This window comes from Dama dama, chromosome 9 (genome assembly GCF_033118175.1).
Source record: "Dama dama isolate Ldn47 chromosome 9, ASM3311817v1, whole genome shotgun sequence".
NCBI lineage: Eukaryota > Metazoa > Chordata > Mammalia > Artiodactyla > Cervidae > Dama > Dama dama.
Window position 1 is genome coordinate 15,076,225 of NC_083689.1, and position 15,158 is coordinate 15,091,382.

General features: G+C 50.0%; 1 long non-coding RNA gene across 3 annotated transcripts; it reads left to right on the forward strand.

Moving 5' to 3' along the window:
• Positions 1-1,402: 1,402 nt before the first annotated feature.
• Positions 1,403-4,490, forward strand: LOC133061840 (uncharacterized). 3 transcript variants are annotated; one of them, XR_009694051.1, is made up of 3 exons: positions 1,403-1,692; positions 2,419-2,660; positions 3,189-4,490. It is a non-coding gene; the product is annotated as an uncharacterized LOC133061840 (long non-coding RNA). The 3 variants fall into 3 exon arrangements; XR_009694050.1 differs by lacking the exon at positions 1,403-1,692 and adding an exon at positions 2,012-2,109 and having other exon boundaries at positions 2,565-2,660; XR_009694049.1 differs by lacking the exon at positions 1,403-1,692 and adding an exon at positions 2,021-2,109.
• Positions 4,491-15,158: the final 10,668 nt, after the last annotated feature.

The following is a 15,158-nucleotide window of genomic DNA, read 5'->3' on the forward strand; positions in this document are numbered from 1 at the left end:
GAGACTGGGGCAAGTGGTGAGGCATACCGTACACATGAACATACAAAAGCAAGGCCGTATCAGAGGTGGAGGGTGCTGGAAAAGTCGGGGGTGGAGAGCAACTGGGGGTGGTGGGGAAGATTCCATGGAGGTGAGATGGAGCTGGTGGTTGAGGATGAAAGTGGAACCAGCCATGTAAAATCTAGGGGGAACAGTGCTTCCAGAGGTGGGGGGACAGCTAGCACAAAGGCTCAGCGCAGCTGAAGTGGAGTAAGAAATGGGAGAGGGATCCAAAAGAGGTTGAGTGAAGGATTTGGATTGAATCTAAGCGCTGTGGGGATGGACTGCAGCGTCCTGAATATTCAGTCCTGACAGGAGAGAGGGTTGAAGCAGGGAGTTCAAGGCAGAGGCAACTGTGATAAGCCAAGTAATCCTGACAGGGACAGGACAAGGGTGTGTGCCACAGAAATGGGAAGAAGTAAGTGAATTCAGGTTCTATTTGAAGATGGTTATTATGGACAGAGGAGCCTGGCAGGCTACGGTCCATAGGGTCGCAAAGAGTCAGACACTACTGAAGCGAGTCAGCACGTATGCATATTATCATCTACAACTTGGAGGGAACAGAACCTCAGAGAGGTCAAGTGACTTGCCCAAGGTCACAAAGCTCAGAAATGGGGAACATGGAAGAAAATTCAAGCCTGACTTGTCAATTATATGAAAGATGTCAGGTTGTGGGTGGAGGGACCTCAGGAGACCCAGAGGTGGGGATCCAGGGTGCTGGTGGGGTCGAGGAGGGGGCCTCGGGGAGGGGGCCTCAGACCCAGAAAATCTACCTGTCCTTAAGTTGGACCCTACTTGTTCCTGGACTGCAGGGCTGGTAAGCGGCAAGCTGCAAATTGAACGGAGACCCAGTGACCAGACGTATCAGAGGTGATTCAAACTAGTCTGGACCCGGTACACCCAGTGTAGCCCATTCAGAGCTGACAGGGGCCACGGGTCCTCAGAGACCCTGCAAGTCCCGCCTGATCCTTGTGGGGAGGGGGAGGTTGGGCGCTGCGGCTGCCAGCCCATTAGCACCAACGTCATTATCCTAGATTTATGTGTATAATTCTTCTCCCCCCACTCCAACCCCCAATAGCTCCAGCATCTCCTCTGGCTGCATATTCGACTCCCCCGGAAACAGCCGGGGAGCTGCCGGCTTCGCGGTCATTAGCACGCAGGGAAGGGGGTGTGGGGGGAGGGGGCAGTCAGCACGGAGGGGGGTGGTACGGGGAGAGGATGAGAGAGGCTGAGGGAGGCAGCAAACAGAAAGGATGGGAGTGAAGTAGCAAGATGGACGAGAAGAGGGGAAGGAAACTGGGCCGGGAGGGGAGGAGGAGCCACGGCGGGTTCTGGGAGCGGGGCACGTGCCCCAGACGGCGTGGCAGCAGAAAGCGGGTCCCAGGCGCAACCCAGGGTCTCCAGAGCCCTTTCCGGCCAATGCCAATGCCGACGAGGGACTGCTTCAGTTCAGGAGTTACTAGAAAGCCAGAAGCCCCAAACCCCTTCTTCTAGGAACCAACGCCCAAGGCTGGCTGCCGGGTCCCCGGCGCCCCCCACGGCCGAGCGAGCCCACCTGCGGGGGCTGCCCCTTAAGAGCCCAAGCCTCCGGGTGGTGGGGGGGGGGGCGTGCCGAGGCCCCTCCATTCCGAGGGAAATCAATGCCGCGTTAATGTAAGATTTCCAGGCCGGGGGCAGGAGGCGCTTCATAAAAGATGCATTGTTTCGATTGCACGCGCTCCTCCCCGGCATCCTGCAAGATGGCGGCGGCCCCGGCGGAGGGGAGGGCGCGGAGCCGAGCCCGCCGGCCCGGGGAGGGGGCGGCAGGAGCGGGGAGTGCGGCCCCCTCTCCTGCTGGGGAAAGTGGGAAGAGATGCAGGAAGGGAGGAGAGAGGGGGAGAAAGCGGGAGGGATGGGGCTGGGAGAGCGCAGGGGAGGCGGGGGCGGGGACGGGTGCGGGGAGGGCGGTGCTGCGCGGGGTGAGGACGGCTGGGAACCGGAAGGAGGGGAAAGAAAGGCAGCCCGAGGAGGTGGCCCCAGAGTGACGGGAGAGCGAGCCGCAGACGGGGGTGGGAGAGAGGCTGGGGAGAGGTGAGCAGCGGGGAGGGCAGGGGGCCGGGAAGGGAGGTGAGCTGGAGTGGGAGGGGCGAGGGAAGGAGGGAGCGAAAGAAAACGGGAGAAGGAGGCAGTGAGGGGCGCCTGGACCGCAGGCGAGGGCCACCCCCACCCCAAGCTGTCGCGGGGCTCCTCCCCGCCCTCCAGCCCAGGCCCCCCGCTGGCTCATTGCTGGTTCCTATGCACTGCCCCCCCAAGACTCGAGCCTAGGAGCCCCCCCTCCTTCATGGAGGTGGCTGCACCCCATTGGCCTGTCTCCTAACCCTCTTCTTGTCCTGGCACCAGGGCTGGCAAACTAAGAGGGAGCAACCTCCTCCATCCGTCTCTCTCTGGACATCCTGCCCTGCCCAGGGACTGGCATGGGGCAATACCCGCAGTGTCCCCCAACTCAAGGCCTCCAGGGTTCACCCCAAAGAGCCCCCTTTCCTTAGCAGGAAGGAGGTTTGGGTACATCCATCCTGCCTTCTGGAGAGGCATGCCGAGGTGCCAGAGACGGGAAACTGCGGCAGAAGAGAGCCAAAGTCACAGTATGGATTGCCTCACCCCTCCCAAGGGTCCCACCCTTAGTGCCCTCCCCCAGCCCCGCCATCCCCCGGCTCCCGGCCTACTCCCCATCCTCCGTGGCGACCGCGGTGAGAGTTTCAAGCCCCCCTCCCCCTCTTCCAACCTTCCTGCTTCACCATAGGGGAGCTCCCAAACGCCTGAAAATATCTTTAAATTAGGAAAAAGAGCTAAGCCGCCAGGGTCCTTTGGTCTGTTAAAGGAGGAGCAAAGGCCACGGGCGCCCCCTCCCACCCCCCCTTACTCTGGTTTTGCATTTGAAGCCCAGACAGCGGATCCAGCTGGAACAATGACGGGGGCCTGCCCAGCCAACCCCAGCTGCTTCCTTTTCAGTGGCCCTGTGCCCCCTGCGAGGTGTGCCAAAATTAGAATGGCTCCCTTCTCCGGCCCTTTTCATCCCCCTCTCCCCCTCTATCCCCCTCCCCTCCTCCCGGGGGCTCCTGGGGTTTCTGAGGCACTAATGAAGCTCACATCTCTGCCTTTTCTTTAAGCAGATCCTGCCTGGGGGGAACTGGAGTCTGGGTCCATGATGGAAATCTGCCCTCGAAGAACTGCCCCCAGGGATGGATTCCATTGCTATGCTCCATGCAGCACCTTCCCTACCCTACTCCCTACTCCTCAAATCCCTCTAGGTCCTGGTGACATCCACTTCCTCCAGGCAGCCCTCCCAGCCTGCTGGTACTTGCTCCCTACTGTTTCCCATAGGGTCAGGCAGTGGGATCTGACTGCCTAGGTTCAGATCCAGGCTTCACTTCTTTCTGCCTCTATTTCCCCCCTGGCAGCTTGGTTAACCATTCAGAGCCTCAGTGTCCCCATCTGTCAAATGAGGGTAGCTTTGAAAACCTATGTCATGAGACTTTTATGATGCTGAAAGGTCATCCGTGCAAACTGGGTAGAAGAATCCCTAGGCCTGTTGCTAGAGCCACACTGGCCCCTCGTGTGTGCTAAGTCGCTTCAGTGGTGTCCGATTCTTTGTGAACCTATGGACTGTAGCCCAACCAGGCTTCTCTGTCCGTGAGGATTCCCCAGGCAAGAATACAGGGGTGGGTTGCCATGTCCTCCTCCAGGGGATCTTCCTGACCCAGGGATCAAACTCAAGTCTCTTACATCTCCTGCATTGGCAGGCAGGTCCTTTACCACTAGAGTCACTTGGGAAGCCCTTATACTGGCCCCTCACTAAACCCCAAACACACCCAGCATGCTCCTACCTCTAGGCTTCCCACCGGGTGTTCCTTCTAGACGTCCCCACAGCCCCCTCCTGCCTTTATTCACATCTGTACTAGTCTGCCACCTCCTCAGAAGGACCTTCCCAAGCCAACACCAGGTTGTTTGCCATCATCGTTTTATCACCACCTGACATTATATTACTTACCCAAGCTTAGGCTCTGCAACCCAAGGGCCCTGGCTTCACAGTTATTGGCTGTGTGACCTTGGGCATGTTACTTAACTTCTCTGAGCTTCAATGCCCTCATTTTTAAAATGGAGATAGTAATAAAACCGGTCTCGTACAACTGTTGGGTGAATAAGGGACTTAGCATATGGAAAACCTTCAGAACAGTGCGTGGCTCACAGTAGGTGGTATTCCCAAAACTAATTTTGTTTCTATTATTTTTGAGTACCCTGTCTCCTTCCCTCCCTGCCCTGCCCCCAACTAGACTGTATGCCCTCCTGAGGAATACTTCTTCAGGGGGCAGTCTTTGTATTATTCACTGCTCTAGTCTCAGTACCCAAATGACCTGGTATCTAATAGATGCTCAATACTTGTTTGTTAAATGAATAAAAGAGGTTCTACTGGACCTGTCTGAGACTCAGTTTTCTCATCTGTAAAATGGGATAATAGCATGTACTTCACAGATGTTGAGGATTCCATGAAATAAGCGCTATTACTATGTTTTGCAGTAATTCAGTGAGTCTACAAACATAATACCTAGTATTAATACTTAGTGCACAATGTAATTGTGTATTATATATGTAATGGTATATCATATATATGTAGTTGTACATCATATAATATTATACATAATATATAATTCTAGATCTAGAAGCAGGGAGAATTATGAGAGATACCTTTTATTTCCTCCAACATCTTGGTTTCTTCCTTTGCTAACAGAGTATTTGCTTTGATTGGTTGGCAGATTCCCTGTTCTATGCTTCCCACCCAGCCTCCCTTGCTTCTCATTGGCCATAAGTGTGGCTGAGTGACACATTTTTAGCCAATGAAACCCAAGCCAAAGTTGGCAGAGGGGTTCAGGGAAGAATGAGCATATTTTATGAGCCTCCATTGCCTTATATATAAAATGGGAATTAACAACAGCAACGAGCTGGGGTGACAATCACACAACTGATCTAGAGGGATATCTAGGTGACCATGGGAACCTAAGTGGTGCTAGCCGTTGGCTTCCAGCAGCACCAAACTCCAGATTGTCTGGTGAGAAAAAAGCAACTTTTTGTTTAAGCCACTGCTGTTCAGGTATTTTTATATTTGCAGCCCAATGTATTCCCATATAATGACACTAAATTTTTCTGGATCTCCAAAAATACTCAGGGTAGGGTTTTGTTGTTTAGTCACTAAGTCATATCTGACTCTTTGCAACCCCATGGACTGTAGCCTGCCAGGCTCCTCTGTCCATGGGGTTTTCCAGGCAAGAATACTGGAATGGGTTGCCATTTCCTCCTCCAGGGGATCTTCCCGACCTAAGGATTGAACCTGGTCTCCTGCATTGGCAGGCAGATTCTTTACCACTGAGCCACCAGGGATAGGGTCGCTATTTATTAACATTTTTATGTTAACAAAATATAGATTGAGGCACAGGCACTGCAACATTTAAAAAAAAAAAAAAAAATGGGAAAGTGTATGCATTTAACTGGGCCCCTTGCAGCCCAGAAAGAGGTGACAAAAAACAGCCTATAAGGGAGGGAGAGTGTTACAAGGTAAATTGTGTCCTCCCTCCAAAAAAAAAACATGTTAAAGTCCTAACTCCCAGTACCTCTGAATGTAACCTGATTTGGAAAGAAGGTTGTTGCAGATGTGTTTAGTTAAAATGATGTCATACTGGAGTAGGGTGGGACCTTAATTCAATATGATTGGATTATGTTATACATTTCTTCTAAGGAAAAAGACACAGCCCACACAACAGGAGAATGCTATATGGTGATGGAGACGGACTGGAGTGATGTGTCTACAAGCCAAGGAACGCCAAGGATGGCTGACAACCACTAGAAGCTGGGAGAAACATGGAGAGATCCTCCCCTAGAGACCTCAGAGAGAGCAGGGCCCTGCTGACACCTTATTTCAGAGTTCTGACCTCCAGAACTGTGAGATGATATATTTCTTTTTAAACATTTTTTGCTATTTATTTATTTATGGCTGTACTGGGCCTTCGTTGCTGCACATGAGTTTTCTCTAGTTGTGGCGAGTGGGAGCTACTCTTTGTTGCAGTGCGCAAGCTTCTCGTGGTGGCTTCAGCTCCGTGAAAGTGTTAGTGGCTCTGTCATGTCTGACTCTTTGTGACCCTGTGAACTGTAGCCCTCCAGGCTCCTATGTCCATGGAATTCTCCAGGCAAGAATACTGGAGTGGGTAGCAATGCCCTTCTCTAAGGGATCTCCTGACCCAGGAATCAAACCAGGGTCTCCTGCATTTTGGGCGGATTCTTGACTGTCTGAGCCTCCAGGGAAGCCTTTCAGCTCAATTACTTGGAGCAAATCTTTTGCCCACTCCTGGCTTTTGTATGCTTAGCACTCTCTGCAGTCCCAAGGCATAAAGGTGGACAACAGGGGTCCTCTGTCCATGGACATGGCATCACTTCACATACTGTGAAGCCCTTCCAGCCTTCCAGAATCTCCCCAGGTAGAATTAATGCATTCCAAGTGCCCTCAGAGCAGGGTTAGGTGGCAGCTGTCATTACTGAGAATTTAAGGCTATTGATGTCCTTGTTTCTCCAGCAAGTCAAGAACCTCCCTGAGAGCAAGAAATGGCCTTTCATTGATGCAGCCCAGCATGACAGAACTATCTTCTGGTAAAACAAAGGGGTGTAACTCCCTTTAGGTGCACAGGCACTCAGTAATGTCCATCTGGTCAAAAGTAAGAGAATTTACATGTGCGACACAAGCTGAATCTCAGTGAAGACCCCAGTGCTGCTTTTAAAATTGCCTGGGTTCATATCCCAGTCCAGCCTAGGACTGGCTGAATCAATTGTAAGTGAGTGACTTTGTTGCTCTGTGCCTCAGTTTCTCTGACTGTAAAATGGGGAATAGTGGCAATCCTACCTGGTCGGACCATTTCAAGGATTATGTCTTTTTTAAAAATTGAAGTATAATGGCTTTAGGGCTTCCCTGGTGGCTCAGTGACAAGGAATCCACCAGCAGTGCAAGAGATGTGGGTTCAGTTCCTGGGTCGGGAAGATCCCCTGGAGGAGAACATGACAACCCACTCCAGTATTCTTGCCTAGAAAATCCCATGGACAAGAGGAACCTGGTGGGCTATAGTTCATAGGGTTGCAAAAAGTGAACATAACTGAGCAATTGAGCACAGCCCACACACACATAACTATTTTACAATTCTGTGTTAGTTTCAGGTATATAGCAAAGTGAATCAGTTATACATACACATATATCCCCTCTATTTTAGATTCTTTTCCCATATAGGTTATTACAGAGTATCAAGTAGTTCCCTGTACTATACAGTAGGTCCTTATTGTTTATTTATTTTATATACAGTACTGTGTATATGATGGATTAAACCTTTAATCCATTTGAGTTCATTTTACCAGTGATGTAAGAAAGCGATCTGGTTTCATTCTTTCACATGTGAATATCCAGTTTTCCCAGAACCATTGATTGAAGGGACTACCTTTTCTCTATTGAGTCTTCTTGGCTCCTTTGTCAAATATTAGTTGACCAGATATGTATGGGTTTACTTCTAGGCCTCTTGATTCCATCCTACTGGTCTATGTGTCTTTTTTTATGCCAATACTATACTGTTTTGATTACTGTTGCTTTGTAATATAGTCTGAAAACAAGACGTTTAATGCCTCCGGCTTTGTTCTCACTCACTTCAAGGATTAAATGAGATCATACTTGTCAGATACTCAGAAGTTAGATGCACAGTAAGTGCATAGTGAGTGTTGGTCCCACACATGAGTGGGCAGCACTGGCAGAGTGTGTGCGTGGAGAAAGATGTAAGGCCAGCAAGCTGCCCCCCAGGGGCCACACGGTCAGCACCAGTGGACTAAGAACTCCTCCCTTATATCATTTTCTTCCTTATGCAGGTACAGGAAGGGAAAGGGGCTGACCGGGGGTGATGCAAGATCCAGTCTGGCCTGACTTGACACTTTACTCCATCATTACCGAGCACCTGCTGTATGCCAGGGTCTGATTTATGATACAAAAGCCTCTTAGCAGTAGAGAATCAGCTGGATGGAGACTGATAGGGAGGAGGGACTGCTGCTGTGATGAAAGTAAAAGACAAGGCTAGCTTGACATGAGCTAGTGGCAGTGCAAGTGGGGAAATGTCTATGCATTCAAGATAGATTTTGGAGTTTGAATTGACAGGGCTTGCGAAGGGACTGGATGTAAGATGTGAGAGAAGGGGAAGACTAGAGTGATCAAGTGGATGGCTTACCAGTCACTGTTTTGTTTTTTAAGTATTTATTTGTTTTTTACTCTGCTGGGTCTTTGTTGTTGCATGGGCTTTTTCTCTAGTTACAGTGTGTGGGCTTCTCATTGCGGTGGCTTCTCTTGGTGTAAAGTACAGGCTCTAGGGCACATGGGCTTCAGTAGTTGTGGCTCCAAGGCTCTAGAGCATAGCCTCAATAGTTGTGGTGCACAGGCTTAATTGCTCTGCAGCATGTGGGATCTTCCCAGATCAGGGATCAAACCCATGTCTCCTGCATTGGCAGGCAGGTTCTTTACTACTGAGTCACCCAGGGAGCCCTGTTTTTTTTTTTTTTTTTTTTAATGATGCTTTTTCTATCTTAGAAAAAAAATTTATTTGGCTGTGCTGGGTCTTAGTTGCAACATACAGGATCTTTGTTGCCGCCTGCGGGCTCTTTAGTTGGAGCATGTGGGATCTAGTTCCCCAGCTAGGGGTTGCTTTGGGAATGCCAAGCCTTAACCACTGGACCACCAGGCAAGTCTCGCCAGTCACTGTTTATGTGCCTTCCCCCATGTCCCTGTGGCATTCAGCATTACCACATGACAAATTATCCCAAAACCTAGTGGCCTAAAACAGCATGCACTTATTATTTGACAGTTTATGCGGCTCAGGAATCCAGGTGTGGCTCAGTTGGGTCGCTCTGAGTCTCTCACACAGATGCAACTAAGATGGCAGCTGTGGCCATGGTCTCGTCCGAAGGACTGACTGGGGAGGATCCACGTCCAAGCTCACTCTTTGTTGGCAGGAGTCAGTCCCTCACTGGCTGTTGGTCGGAGGCCTCCTTCAGCTCCTCGCAGTGTGGGCCTCTCCACAGAGCAGCTCACAACATGATAGCTGGCTTTCCTCAGAATGAGCAAGAGAGAGTGAGAAGATACCCCAAACGGAAGTCACTGAGTTTTTGTAACCTAGTCTTGGAAGGGCTATCCTATCACCTTTGCCACATTCTTTTTTTTTTTTTAAGATTTTTTTTTTAATGTGTACCATTTTTCAAGTCTTTATTGAATTGGTTACAATATTCCTCCTCTTTCATGTTTTGATTTTGGCCACAAGGGATGTGGGATCTTAGGTCCCCAATCAGGGATCTAACCTGCACTCCCTACATTGGAAGACAAAGTCTTAACCACTGGACCACCACAGAATTCCCGCCTTTGCCACCTTCTGTTGGTTAAAAACAAGTCATAGAGCCCCATCCATACTCAAGGAGAAGAAGTCACACAAGAGTGCGGGTTGATGGGAGGCATTTACATACAGATCGCACTGTGCACGTCGGTCCAGTGGCTCCGTATCACCAGCACCTGCAACTTGGCCTGGTGGCTCTCTCTGGCTGCAGAGGCAGCGCAGACCTGCCTGGGAACAACCAGACATTCCAGAGAATCCGTTCCCCTGCGAGCATCCTTCAACCCCAGAACACACCCCGGCTCCCTCAACCCTCAATGAGATGACTCTGAGGTGCAGGCGCCTCCAAGGAGGGGAGGGAGAATTAAGGTCTCTGGGGACGGGGGCAGAATTAAGTCCTAGGTGTTCCGGTATGACCTGCTCATGAATATGCTCTTTTTAAAAATTTATTTATTTTTAGGGGTGGGATGGGGAGGGAGATGGGAGGGAGCTTCAAAAGGGAGGGGATATATGTATACCTATGGCTGATTCATGTTGAGGTTTGACAGAAACAGCAAAATTCTGTAAAGCAATTATTCTTCAATAGAAAAGAAATTAATTAATTTTAAAAATTTATTTATTTTTGGCTGCGCTGGGTCTTCGTTGCAGCTCACAGGCTCTTCGTTGCTGCTTGAGGGCTTTCTCTAGTTGCAGCTGGCAAGGGTAGTCTCTGGTTGCAACGCGTGGGCTTCTCATTGTGGTGGCTTGTCTCAACGAGCTCAGGCTCTAGGGCACACAGCCTTCAGTACTTGCTCACGTGGGCTCAGGAGTTGTGGCACACAGTCATAGTTGCCCCTCAGCATGTGGGGTCTTCCCAGACCAGGAAGGAACCTGGTGTCCGCTGCATTACAGGGCAGATTCTTAACCACTGGGCCACCTGGGAAGCCCTACACTCTTTAAAACAAACAAACAAACACACATTTATTTATTTAAAATGATTGGGTGGGATTTTAGTTGCAGCATGCAAGCATAGTTGCCCTTTGGTAAGTGGGATCTTAATCCCCCAACCAGGGATCAAACCCACATGCCCTGCATTGGAAGGCTGATTCTTAACCACTGGACCACCAGGGAAGTCCCCATCCATCCACTGTTAGCTGGATGCCCTCCTTCCCCTGTCTCCCCCCCACCTCTCCGCCAGTGCTTCCTGTGGTCACCTTCCAGGTAAATCACTTGTGCTCAAATCAAGGGGTCTCAGAGCTCATCGTGGAGAACACAGCTATGCTTGCTTCCTAGGGCTGCTGTAATAAAGGACCACAAACTTGTTGGCTTAAGATAACAGGATTGTGATGTCTTACAGTTCTGGAGGCTAGAAATATGAGTTCAAGGTGTGAGCAGGACTGTTATCCCTCTGAAGGCTCTAGGGGAGAATCCTTCCTTGCCTATCTCCTGGCTTTTGGTGGCTGCCAGCCATCCTTGGCTTTCCTGGGCTTGCAGCTGCATCACCCCAATCTCTACCTCCATCTTTTTCCTTGTGTGTCTTTGCCTCCTCTTAGAATGATGCCTCATCATTGGATTTAGAGCCCACCCTAGGTGACTCAGACAGTAGAGAATCTGCCCGCAATGCAGGAGACCTGGGTTCGATCCCTGGATTGGGAAGATCCCCTGGAGGAGGGAATGGTTACCCACTCCAATATTCTAGCCTGGAGAATTCCATGGACAGAGGAACCTGATGGGCTACAGTCTATGGGGATGAAAAGAGTCAGACACAACAGCGTCTAACACTTTCACTAGGTCCGATACATACCATCTCAAGATCTTTGGCTAACGACATATGCAAAGACCTTATTTCCAAATAAGGTCACATGCTGAGGTTCCAGCTGAACATGAATTGGGAGGCATTGTCGTTCAGTCCCTAAATTGTGTCCGACTCTTTGTGACCCCATGGACTGCAACACATCAGACTTTCCTGTCCTTCACCATCTCCCGGAGTTTGCTCAAATTCATGTCCATTGAGTCGGTGATACCATCCAACCATGGCATCCTCTCTTAGCCCCTTCTCCCCCTGCCCTCAATCTTTCCCAGCATCAGGGCCTTTTCCAGTGAGTCAGCTCTTCACGTCAGGTGGCCAAAGTATTGGAGCTTCAGCATCAGTCCTTCCAGTGAATATCCAGGGTTGATTTCCTTTAGGATTGACTGGTTTGATCTCCTTGCTGTCCAAGGGACCCTCAAGAGTTTTCTCCAGCACCACAATTCAAAAGCATCAATTCTTCAGCACATTATTGGGGGGCATTATTCTACCCATTACATAATGGAGAACAATGGTGCTGCCATTAACTGAGATGGGGAAGATAGGAGAGGTGCAGGTTTGGGGCGAGTGGAGGGATCAAGAGTACTGTTTCAGGACTTCGCTGGTGGTCCAGTGGTTAAGAATCCACCTTCAAATGCAGGGGACATGGGTTCGATTACTGGTCCGGGAAGATTCCACATGCTGTGGAGCAACTAAGCCCATGCCCCACAACTGCTGAGCCCTTGCTCTAGAGCTGGGGAGCCACAACTACTGAAGCCCATGAACCACAACTAGAGATTAGCCCCCACTTGCTACAACTAGAGAAAGCCCATGTGCAGCAACAGAGGCCCAGAGTGGCCCAAGACACACAAATAAATAATAATTTTTCTAAAATGAGCTCAGTTTCAGACATTACCTGTGCATCATCAGACACCCAGGGAGGCAGCTGAAGGTCAGTGGAGAGGCTCAAGCTGGAGGTGTCATTGGAAGATACCATTGTTAGATATAAGCGGCATTTAACTCCTCAAGGCTGGTCAAGATCCCCAGGGAGCTGACTGGAAGTAGACACAGGAAGCCAGACGGCAAGCCCCATGGCTCTCTCTCCAACGTTAAGGACAAGGGATGAGGAGGAATCGTAGAAGGCAATGAGCAGGGGCAGCCAGGGAAGTGGAAGCAGGACTCGGGGAGCATAGCATCTTGGAGGCTGAGAAAACACCCTTGAATTCAGCAGGATGGAGCCCTTTCCTCAGCTGGGCAGGGACAAAAAGCCAACTGGAGCAGGAAGGAGAGGGGATTAGAGGGGGAGGACCCGGAGCTGGGGAGGAGAGACAGCTCTTGGAATGGTTTGCTGGGGACAGTGAATGTATTTGGGCTTCCCAGGTGGCATTAGTGTTAAAGCATCCACCTGCCAATGCAGGAGATGTAAGAGATGCAGGGTTGATCCCGGGGTCTGGAAGATCCCTTGGAGGAGGGCATGGCAGCCCGCTCCTGTATTCTTGCCTGCAGAATCCCGTGGACAGAGAAGTGCTCGTTTCTGGTGGCTGCTGTAACAAATAGTCACGATCTGGGAGGCTTAAACGCCACAGAAAACAAAAACAAAGCAAACCCAGGACTTCCTGGTGGCCCAGTGGTTAAGAATCTGCCTTGCAGTGTAGGGGATGGATGGGAGTTCAATCCCTAGTTGGGGTACTAAAATCCCACATGCTACGGGGCAACTAAACCTGCGTGCTGCAACTACTGAAGCCCAAACGCTTTAACTGCTGAGCCCAATGCCACAACGTGCCCCACAACAAAAGATCCTGCATGACACAGTGAAGGTCCTGTGACCCACAGCTGAGACCTGATGCAGCTAAATAAATAAATAAAATAGAGCAAAACCAAACCAGAAAACCTATAGAAATTTGTTTTCTCACAGTTCTGGAGCAGTAATCATCAGGCCAAAATTCATAAGCCGTATCATCAGGCCAAAGTCAAGGTAGCCTTTTGGGGAGAGTCCATTCTTGGCCTCACCCAGCGTCTGGTGTTTCCAGATGTCCCTTGCTTGTGACTGCATCACTCCAGCTTCTGCCTCCGTCTTCATGTGGCCTCTTCCACTGTGTTTGTGAGAATCCCTTCCTCTTCTAAGGATGTTGGTCAGGAATTCCCTGGTGTTCTGGTGGCTCCATGTTTCCGATGCAGGGGACATGGGTTCAGGGAAGTTCTGCACGCTGTGAGGTGCCGTCAAAAAAGGAAACAAACAAAATGTAAGGACTCTGGTCAATAGATTTAGAGCTCATTCTAATCCAGTTTGATCTCATCTTAAGATTCTTTTTTTTTTTTTTTGCCATACAGTCAGTCCTTGTTGGTTATCTATTTTAAATATAGCAGTGTGTACATGTCAATCCCAAACTCCCAATCTATTCCCTATCTCCCTGCCCTCTTCTCCTCTGATAGCCATAGTTTGTTCTCTAAGTGTGTGAGTCTATTTTGTAAATAAGTTCATTTGTATAATTTTTTTGATTCTGCATATAAGTGATATCATATGATATTTGTCTTTCTCTTCACTTAGTGTAGGCGTCCCTGGTGGCTCAGATGGCAGAGAATCCACCTGCAATTCAGGAGACCCAAGTCCAATCCCTGGGTTGGGAAGATCCCCTAGAGAAGTCAAGATTCTTAATTTAGTGATATCCACAGTGAGTCTCTTTCCAAATAAGGTCACATCTACAGGTTCTGGCAGTAGGAATGTGGACATATCTTTAGGAGAGGGGCCACCCTTCAACCCACTACAGGATTGGGGATGGGGAAGATGAGGCAGTGACCTTGACAATCCACATGGCCTCCCAGAGCTGCTCTTCCCAAATAGGCAAAGCAAGGACTGGCCTTGAGACTAAAGGTTGAATATGCACAAGAGTGTCATGGCTATATCTCATGGAGAAACCCTCTCTACCCAGAAACAGGGAGAAAGTCCCCAAGTCTCTGCCCACTGATACACACTGCTCCCCGTCACCCACTCAGCCCTCGCCTACACTGGACCCGTGACTTTTCTCCTGGATCTGAGCCCGCACCATACTCTATCAAGCCTTAAGATGCTTGCCCAGGAAGTCTCCCCCGACCTGAATGGCATTTCCTCTTGCAACTCTATCCTCCAAGTTTCAGCTTGAGGGTCTCTTCCTTCATGGATGGGGTGGTAGTGATGCCCAAAGTCCCTATAGTGGGTGCTATCCACTCCATCACACCACCAACTCTCTCCTGAAGAGTTTCCATGGTTGTAATCACACAGTTTTACACAATTATTATCTTTTATTTATCTTTGGCTGTGCTGGGTCTTCACTGCTATGCTCGGGCTTTTCCTCGTTGCGCCAAGCCAGGGCTACCCTCCAGCTGTGGTACGCAGGCTTCTCGCTGCCGTGGCTTCTCTTGTCGCAGAGCACGAGCTCTGGGGTGTGCCAACTTCAGTGGTTGCGGCTCCCAGGGTCTAGTATGTGTGTGTGTGTTAGTTGCTCAGTCATGTCCGACTCTGCAACACCATAGACTGTAGCCCGCCAGGCTCCTCTGGCCATGGGATTCTCCGGGCAAGAATACTGGAGTGGGTTGCCATTCCCTTCTCCAGGGGATCTTCCCACCCAGGGATCAAACCTGGGTCTCCTGCATTGCAGGCAGATTCTTTACTGTCTGAGCACCAGGGAAGCACAGGCTCAATAGCTGCTGCATTTGGGCTTAGTTGCTCTGCAGCATGTGGGATCTTCCTGGACCAGGGATCAAACCCAGTCCCCTGCATTGGCAGGCAGATTCTTATCCACTGTCCCGCCAGGGAAGTCCAATTATTTTAAATTATTACAATTTTTTAATAATAATTTACAATTATTTTTAAATGTCAATCTCCCCACTTCCAGAATGCTGGCCTAAGGAGGCCAGGCCTGGGAGACCACTGTGACCCTTGCATCTAGCTC